The sequence below is a fragment of the Carcharhinus amblyrhynchos genome, unplaced genomic scaffold (genome assembly GCF_965287045.1).
Source record: "Carcharhinus amblyrhynchos unplaced genomic scaffold, sCarAmb.v2.hapA scaffold_82, whole genome shotgun sequence".
Classification (NCBI taxonomy): Eukaryota; Metazoa; Chordata; class Chondrichthyes; order Carcharhiniformes; family Carcharhinidae; genus Carcharhinus; species Carcharhinus amblyrhynchos.
In genome coordinates, this window is record NW_027649822.1 from 59587 (window position 1) to 68343 (window position 8757).

The following is an 8757-nucleotide window of genomic DNA, read 5'->3' on the forward strand; positions in this document are numbered from 1 at the left end:
GAGTTGTAGCGGTATGGAACACGCTACCGAGTAGGGTGGTGGAGGCAGGAAGGTTGGACTTGTTTAAGGTTCAGTTAGATAGACACATGAGTGAAACGAGGATGGAGGGTTATGGTAGGGGTTATTGAATAAGGGTTAGAACCTCAGGAGACACTGGAAAGGCAGGCTTGTGTGATTAACGTTTTTGTCTTTTTTCCGCAGGTGGAGGTCCACCTTGCTGTCAAACGAGGGGCATGCACACGGTGGGTCGTGCGTGGGCTGCTCCTGGAGGATCCGGGAGTGGCCTAGTACTTCGTGTCGGGGTGTGTGCTTGATCCTGGACCGGTAGACGGGTGCCGCAACAGCTCAGTGACTAGCACTGCTAGCTGTGCAGATACATGGATTTGGGCCTGTGTCTGTGGGAGTTTGTGCATTCTCCCTGTGGTTGCGTGGGTTTCCTCCGGGCACTCCGGTTTCCTCCCACACCCCAAAGATGTGCTCTTAGGCTGATTGGTTTTACCAAATTGACACTATTCTCCCCTGAATCTGGCTAAGTCAGGGGTTCTATTTGTAGATACGCAGGGTAGAATAGGTGTAGGGTGATGCAGCGGCGCGGGCTCGTTGGGCCGAAGGGCCTGTTTCCCGTACTGGGTTGTTCTTTGTTGACCCTCCCACAGTGCGGCGCTCCCTCAGCACTGGCCCTCCCACAGTGCGGCGCTCCCTCAGCACTGACCCTCCCACAGTGCGGCGCTCCCTCAGCACTGACCCTTCCACAGTGCGGTGCTCCCTCAGCACTGACCCTCCCTCAGTGCGGCGCTCCCTCAGCACCGAACATCCCACAGTGCGGCGCTCCCTCAGCACTGACCCTCCCACAGTGCGGTGCTCCCTCAGCACTGACCCTCCCACAGTGCGGCGCTCCCTCAGCACTGACCCTCCCACAGTGCGGTGCTCCTTCAGCACAGACCCTCACACAGTGCGGTCCTCCCTCTGCACCGTAACTCCCACAGTCTGGCGCTCCCTCAGCACTGACCCTCCCGCAGTGCGGCGCACCCTCAGCACTGACCCTCCCACAGTGCGGCAGTCCTCAGCACTGACCCTCCCACAGTGCGGCGCTCCCTCAGCACTGCCAATCCAATATAATCCATCCTTACTCAGATACACATCAGGATCCACTCAGAGCCCAGTGCAAAAATATTGCAAAAACACACACTATCAACTTCCCTCCTGGGGCGAATGTGAAAACCTGGTTAAAACAAAAGATTGAAATAAAACATGGTTAGAACCTGTGCCAGGTATGACCAAATCCTGGATACAAATCCCCACAGTGGGGCGGTCCCTCAGCATCGACCCTCCCACAGTGCGGCGCTCCCTCGGCACCGACCCTCCCACAGTGCGGCGCTCCCTCAGCACTGACCCTCCCACAGTGCGGTGCTCCCTCAGCACTGACCCTCCCACATTGCGGCACTCCCTCAGCTCCGACCCTCCCACAGTGCGGTGCTCCCTCAGCACTGACCCTCCCACATTGCGGCACTCCCTCAGCTCCGACCCTCCCACAGTGCGGCGCTCCCTCGGCACCGACCCTCCCACAGTGCGGCGCTCCCTCAGCACCGACACTCCCACAGTGCGGCGTTCCCTCAGCACTGACCCTCCCAGAGTGCGGTGCTCCCTCAGCACCGACACTCCCACAGTGCAGCACTCCCTCAGCACTGACCCTCGCCTCAGTGGATCCCCTTGGATCCCATGCCCTCTCACTTTCTCAAGAAGCCTTGCATGGGGAACCTTATTGAAGGCCTTGCTGAAGTCCATATAAACCACATCCACCGCTCTTCCTTCCTCAGTGTGTTCACTCGCATCTTCAAAAAACTCAACCAGGCTCGTAAGGCACGACCCGCCCTTGACAAAGCCGTGCTATTTTTGGTCACACTATACCTCTCGAAATCTTCATAAATCCTGCCTCTCAGGATCTTCTCCATCAACTGACCAACCACTGAAGTTAGACTCTCTGGTCTATCATTTCCCGGGCTCTCCCTATTCCAATTCTTGAGTAAAGTAACAACATCCTCCAGAACCCCTCCCGTCTCCATCGACGTGGCAATGATCATCGCCAGGGGCTCTGCAATCTCTTCCCTGGCCTCCCACAGTAACCTGGGGAACATCCCATCCGGTCCTGGCGACTTATCCATCTCGACGCTATTCAAAAGCTCCGACACATCCTCTTTCTTAACGTCCACACACTCAATCTTTTCAGTCCGCCCCCAAACCTTCCCAAACAACCACCCAGATCCTTTTCCCTCGGGAATCCCAGAGTAAAGTATTCATGAAGCACCTCTGCTATTTCTCCCGGTTCCACACAGACTCTCCCCATTCTCCTTTTCTCAGTTCTATCCCTTCAAATCTCATCCTTTCCCTCTTCACATATCTGGAGAAGGCCTTGGGGTTCTCCTTAACCTTATCCGCCAAGGCCTTCTCATGACCCCTTCTGGCTCTCCTCATTTCCTTCTGAACATCCTTCCTACAAGTCTCATCCACCTCTCGATCCCGAACATCTCCCAGCTCCCTCAATCTTTCGGGAGCTTTTCTTATCGAGTGGATTTGTCTCAGACCCCGAGCACCACGGTTCCCGTGAACCGACCAAAACTTCCCTGTCTCATTGGAACGCGGTCGCGCAGAGCTCCGGACAAACATTCCTTGAAAATCTGCCACCTTTCTTCCACGTGTTTCCCTGAGGGAAAACTCCTTCCACTTTACGCCTCGAATTTCCTGCCTGATGGCTTCATATTTCCCTTCACTCCAGGTGAAAACTTCCCAAGATAGCCTGGTCCCAGTTCCCTCGAGTGCGAGTGTGAAGGAGACAGAGTTATGATCACTATTCCCCAAATGCTCCCCCACAGAGAGATCCGACACTTGTCCAGGTTCATTCCGCAAAGCCAGATCTCCAGAGAGCCCAGAATACGAAACATTGCAAACACACTCACCATCCTTGTGTGCGATACCCTCAGCTTCATCAGCAGGATAAAAAATAGATGGAAATAAAACTCTGTTAGACCCAGTTCCCAAAATCCACCGTTCCCTGGGAAGTTATTCCCACAGTGCGGTGCTCCCTCAACACCAACCCTCCCACAGTGTGGCGCTCCCTCAGCACTGACCCTCCCACAGTGCGGCGCTCTCTCAGCACTGACCCTCCCACAGTGCGGCGCTCCCTCAGCACTGACCCTCCCATAGTGCGGCACTCCCTCAGCACTGACCCTCCCACAGTGCGGCACTCACTCAGCACTGACCCTCCCACAGTGCGGCGCTCCCTCAGCACTGACCCTCCCACAGTGCGGCAGTCCCTCAGCACTGACCCTCCCACAGTGCGGCGCTCCCTCAGCACTGACCCTCCCACAGTGTGGCACTCCCTCAGCACTGACCCTCTAACAGTGCGTCACTCCCTCAGCACTGACCCTCCAACAGTGCGGCACTCCCGCAGCACTAACACTCCCACAGTGCGGCGCTCCCTCAGCATTGGCCCTCCCACCTTCTGACGCTCCCTCAACACAGACACTCCCACAGTGCGGCACTCCCTCAGCAGCAACCTTCCCACAGTGCGGAGCTCCCTCAGCACTGACCCTCCCACAGTGCGGCGCTCTCTCTGCACTGACCCTCCCAAAGTGCGGCGCTCCCTCAGCACTGACCCTCGCACAGTGCAGCGCTCCCTCAGCACCGGCCCTCCCACCTTCTGACGCTGCCTCAACACAGACCCTCCCACAGTGCCATGCTCCCTCAGCACTGACCCTCCCACAGTGCGGCACACCCTCAGCACTCACACTCCCACAGTGCGGCGCTCCTTCAGCACTGACCCTCCCACAGTGCGGCACTCCCTCAGCACTGACCCTCCCACAGTGCGGCGCTCCCTCGGCACTGACCCTCCCACAGTGCAGCACTCCCTCAGCACTGACCCTCCCACAGTGCGGCGCTCCCACAGCACCGACGCTCCCACAGTGCGGCGCTCCCTCAGCACCGACCCTCCAACAGTGCGGGGCTCCCTCAGCACTGCCCCTCCCACTCTGCGGCATTTCCTCAGCACTGACCCTCCTGCAGTGCGGCGCTCCCTCAGCTCTGACCCTCTCACATTGCAGCGCTCCCTCAGCACTGACCTTCCCACAGTGCAGCGCTCCCTCAGCACTGACCCTCCCACAGTGCGGTGCTCCCTCAGCACCGACCCTCCCACAGTGCGTCGCTCCCTCAGCACTGACCCCCCCACAGTGCGGCGCTCCCTCAGTACTGACCCTCCCACAGTGCGGCGCTCCCTCAGCACTGACCCTCCCACAGTGCGGCGCTCCCTCGGCACTGACCCTCCCACAGTGCAGCACTCCCTCAGCACTGACCCTCCCACAGTGCGGCGCTCCCACAGCACCGACGCTCCCACAGTGCGGCGCTCCCTCAGCACCGACCCTCCAACAGTGCGGGGCTCCCTCAGCACTGCCCCTCCCACTCTGCGGCATTTCCTCAGCACTGACCCTCCTGCAGTGCGGCGCTCCCTCAGCTCTGACCCTCTCACATTGCAGCGCTCCCTCAGCACTGACCTTCCCACAGTGCAGCGCTCCCTCAGCACTGACCCTCCCACAGTGCGGTGCTCCCTCAGCACCGACCCTCCCACAGTGCGTCGCTCCCTCAGCACTGACCCCCCCACAGTGCGGCGCTCCCTCAGTACTGACCCTCCCACAGTGCGGCGCTCCCTCAACACAGACCCTCCCACAGTGCGGCACTCCCTCAGCACTAACACTCCCACAGTGCGGCGCTCCCTCAGCACTGACCCTCGCACAGTGCGGCGCTCCCTCAGCACTGGCCCTCCCACTTTCTGACGCTCCCTCAACACAGACACTCCCACAGTGCGGCACCCACTCAGCACTCACACTCCCATAGTGCAGTGCCCCCTCAGCACTGAACCTCCCACAGTGCGGCGCTCCTCAGCACTGACCCTCCCACAGTGCGGCGCTCCCTCAGCACCGACCCTCCCACAGTGCGGCGCTCCCTCAGCACTGACCCTCCAACAGTGCGGCGCTCCCTCAGCACTGACCCTCCCACAGTGCGGCGCTCCCTCAGCACTGACCCTCCCACAGTGCGGCGCTCCCTCAGCACTGACCCTCCCACAGTGCGGTGCTCCCTGAGCACTGACCCTCCAACAGTGCGGCACTCCCTCAGCACTCACACTCCCATAGTGCGGCACTCCCTCAGCAGCCACCTTCCCACAGTGCGGCGCTCTCTCTACACTCACCCTCCCAAAGTGTGGCGGTCCCTCTGCACTGACCCTCGCACGGTGCGGCGCTCCCTCAGCACTGACCCTCCCACAGTGCGGCGCTCCCTCAGCACTGGCCCTCGCACAGTGCGGCGCTCCCTCAGCACTGGCCCTCCCACCTTCTGACGCTGCCTCAACACAGACCCTCCCACAGTGCCATGCTCCCTCAGCACCGACCCTCCCACAGTGCGGCACACCCTCAGCACTCACACTCCCACAGTGCGGCGCTCCGTCAGCACTGACCCTCCCACAGTGCGGCGCTCCCTCAGCACCATCCCTCCCACTGTGTGGCACTTCCTCAGCATTGACCCTCCCATAGTCCAGCGCTCCCTCAGCACCGACCCTCCCACAGTGCGGCGCTCCCTCAGCACTGACCCTCCCACAGTGCGGCACTCCCTCAGCACTGACCCTCCCACAGTGCGGCGCTCCCTCGGCACTGACCCTCCCACAGTGCGGCACTCCCTCAGCACTGACCCTCCAACAGTGCGGCGCTCCCTCAGCACTGACCCTCCCACATTGTGGCGTTTCCTCGGCACTGACCCGAGTGTGAGTGTGAAGGAGACATAATTATGATCACTATTCCTTCAAATGCTCCCCAACAGTGAGATCCGACACTTGTCCAGTTTCATTCCACAAAGCCAGGTCTCCAGAGAGCCCAGAATACTAAACATTGCAAACGCACTCACCATGTTTGTCTGCGTTCTGCCCAAAATTCATTGGAATCTGGTTAAAAAACAGATCGAAATAAAAAGCTGTTAGACCCAGTTCCAAAATCCAACGTTCCCTGGTAAGTTACTCCCACAGTGCGGTGCTCCCTCAGCACCAACCCTCCCACAGTGCGGCACTCCCTCAGCACCAACCCTCCCACAGTGCGGCACTCCCTCAGCACCAACCCTCCCACAGTGCGGCACTCCCTCAGCACTGACCCTCCCACAGTGCGGCACTCCCTCATCACTGACCCTCCCACAGTGCGGCGCTCCCTCAGCACTGACTCTCCCACAGTGCGACTCACCCACACATGAATTGAGGTGTGATAATGATCCAATCAAACAGAGCAACATCAAACGGAACCAGAAAATCCTGCAGGAATAAAACACAGAAAATATCTATTCCCAAATAAACAATGTCTTTGTGAAGAAGGAACACTGTCCCCATCAAACACTCCCAGGACAGGTACAGCACGGGGTTAGATTCGGAGTAAAGCTCCCTCTACACTGTCCCCATCAAACACTCCCAGGACAGGTACAGCACAGTGTTAGATACAGAGTAAAGCTCCCTCTACACTGTCCCCTCTGTGAAACACTCCCAGGACAGGTACAGCACGGGGTTAGATACAGAGTAAAGCTCCCTCTACACTGTCCCCCCATCAAACACTCCCAGGACAGGGACAGCATGGGGTTAGATACAGAGTAAAGCTCCCTCTACACTGTCCCCCCATCCAACACTCCCAGGACAGGTACAGCACGGGGTTAGATACAGAGTAAAGCTCCCTCTGCACTGTCCCCCCATCAAACACTCCCAGGACAGGTAAAGCACGGGGTTAGATACAGAGTAAAGCTCCCTCTACACTGTCCCCCCCATCAAACACTCCCAGGACAGCTACAGCACAGGGTTAGATACAGAGTAAAGCTCCCTCTACATTGTCCCCATCCAACACTCCCAGGACAGGGACAGCACGGGGTTAGATACAGAGTAAAGCTCCCTCTACACTGTCCCCCATCAAACACTCCCAGGACGGGTACAGCACGGGGTTAGATACAGAGTAAAGCTCCCTCTACACTGTCCCCCCATCAAACACTCCCAGGACAGGTACAGCACGGGGTTAGATACAGAGTAAAGCTCCCTCTACATTGTCCCCATCCAACACTCCCAGGACAGGGACAGCACGGGGTTAGATACAGAGTAAAGCTCCCTCTACACTGTCCCCCCATCAAACACTCCCAGGACAGGTACAGCACGGGGTTAGATACAGAGTAAAGCTCCCTCTGCACTGTCCCCCCCATCAAACACTCCCAGGACAGGTACAGCACGGGGTTAGATACAGAGTAAAGCTCCTTCTACACTGTCCCCCCCATCAAACACTCCCAGGACAGCTACAGCACAGGGTTAGATACAGAGTAAAGCTCCCTCTACATTGTCCCCATCCAACACTCCCAGGACAGGGACAGCACGGGGTTAGATACAGAGTAAAGCTCCCTCTACACTGTCCCCCCATCAAACACTCCCAGGACAGGTACAGCACGGGGTTAGATACAGAGTAAATCTCCCCTTGGCCAGGGTTCTCACCCCATGTTGAGACTGTGTCTGGGCGTCCGCTGGCAATCGGAGCTGATCTTGGAGGAGACGGGTGTCCGCTGGGCTTGGTGCTTTGCAATTGCTCTCTCTGCGCAGATCCCGCCGCTTTTCACCCTCTCTCTCTCTTGTGTCCCCTCCCCACTGCCCAGATCTGTAACTTTCCATTGAGTTAGTGACTGCAGAGTCAGCGACTGGCCAGTCTCCACCCCACCCACCCCCGCCGCCCTCCTCCACTCTCTTTCCCGTCTGCAGCCCTCCCCTTCCCGCATCTGCCATCCCTTATCTCCCGAACCTTCCCCCACTGAACTCACCAGAGGCAAACAGTTCAGTATCGACAGATGAATGTTTAAAATCGGGAGCTGGACGGTGACCCAGGCACACACACACACACACACACACATACACACAGACACACACACACACACACACACACACACAGACACACACATACACAAGGTCACTCCTTGTTGGGTCCAACGTCCTGAGCTGACTCCGCAGAGCCCAGAACCGTCTCCAGGCGAGCGAGAGAATCGAGCCATCTCCCCCCCACCCCCCACCCCCCACACCTCCCCTTGACCTTGGCGGTGAGCCGCCATCTTGAATGGCTCCGTGCCGTGGGGTGACCCAGAGTGACCCTTGAACGTAGGACATTGAACGCGGGGAAGGAGCCGTTCTTGAGTCGGTCGGGACGTGACCTCAGACTTTTGTACCTCTTTCCCCGAGGGAAGACGTTGGATGGGAGACTGTCCGGGGGGGGGTTCGGCGGGGTGGGGGTGGGGGCTGGGGGGGGAGGGTGCATGGTGGGTGGGGGTGGGGGGGGTCCTTATAGTGTCTATAAATGACTTGGAAGAGGGAGTAGGTGGTGTGATCAGCAAATTTGCAGATGACACTAAGATGTCTGGATTGGCGGGCAGTGAGGAGCAGTGTCTGGGAATACAACGGGATATCGATAGGCTGGGATATTGGGCAGATATATGGCAAACGGAATTTAATCCGGATAAACGTGAGGTGATGCATTTTGGCCGGAATAATGTAGGGGGGAGTTACATGATAAAGGGTAAGCCTATAAAGAGTATAGAAATGCAGCGAGACCTGGGGGTGCAAGTGCACAAGTCTTTGAAGGTGGCAGTACAGGTGGAGAAGGTGGTGAAGAAAACCTATGGGATGTTAGCCTTTATAGGAAGGGGTATAGGGTATAAGAGCTG

At 58.2% G+C, this 8757-nt stretch overlaps 1 pseudogene; it reads right to left on the minus strand.

Annotated features, from left to right (window-relative positions):
- LOC145337931 (uncharacterized) overlaps positions 1-7821 on the minus strand; it is a 61681-nt pseudogene extending 53860 nt beyond the window's left edge.
- Between the last annotated feature and the right edge of the window lie 936 nt (positions 7822-8757).